General features: G+C 45.5%; 1 protein-coding gene across 1 annotated transcript in view; it reads right to left on the reverse strand.

Annotated features, from left to right (window-relative positions):
* The window catches only part of LOC108688239 (Bardet-Biedl syndrome 5 protein homolog), a 24,245-nt gene that overhangs the window by 20,920 nt on the left and 2,863 nt on the right, over positions 1-462 (reverse strand). The gene's annotated exons all lie outside the window — the stretch shown is intronic.

The following is a 462-nucleotide window of genomic DNA, read 5'->3' on the forward strand; positions in this document are numbered from 1 at the left end:
TGATTTTGACGTCGAAGACCGGCATAGCGGTGGAAGAGAGAAGGTTTTCGAAGATGCAGAATTGGAGACATTACTTGAGCAAGACTCAAAATCAAGAAGAATTGGCACGATCATTGGGAGTGACTCAACAAGCCATTTCAAAACGCCTCAAAGTCATGGGAATGATTCAGAAGTAAAAAAATTGGGTGCCGTACGAATTGAAGCCGAGAGATACTGAACGGCGTTTGTTTGCTTATGAACAGCTGCTTGAAAGGCAAAGACGGAAGGGATTTCTGCATCGCATTGTGACTGGGGACGAAAAATGGGTTCATTACGATAATCCCAAGCGCAGAAAATCATGGGGAGTTTCCGGCCATGCTTCCACGTCGACGGCCAAACCGAATTCACGGCTTCAAGGTCATATTCTGTATTTGGTGGGACCAGCTCGGCGTAGTGTATTATGAACTGTTAAAACCGACTGAA

The sequence above is a fragment of the Atta colombica genome, unplaced genomic scaffold (assembly GCF_001594045.1).
Source record: "Atta colombica isolate Treedump-2 unplaced genomic scaffold, Acol1.0 scaffold104, whole genome shotgun sequence".
Taxonomy (NCBI): domain Eukaryota; kingdom Metazoa; phylum Arthropoda; class Insecta; order Hymenoptera; family Formicidae; genus Atta; species Atta colombica.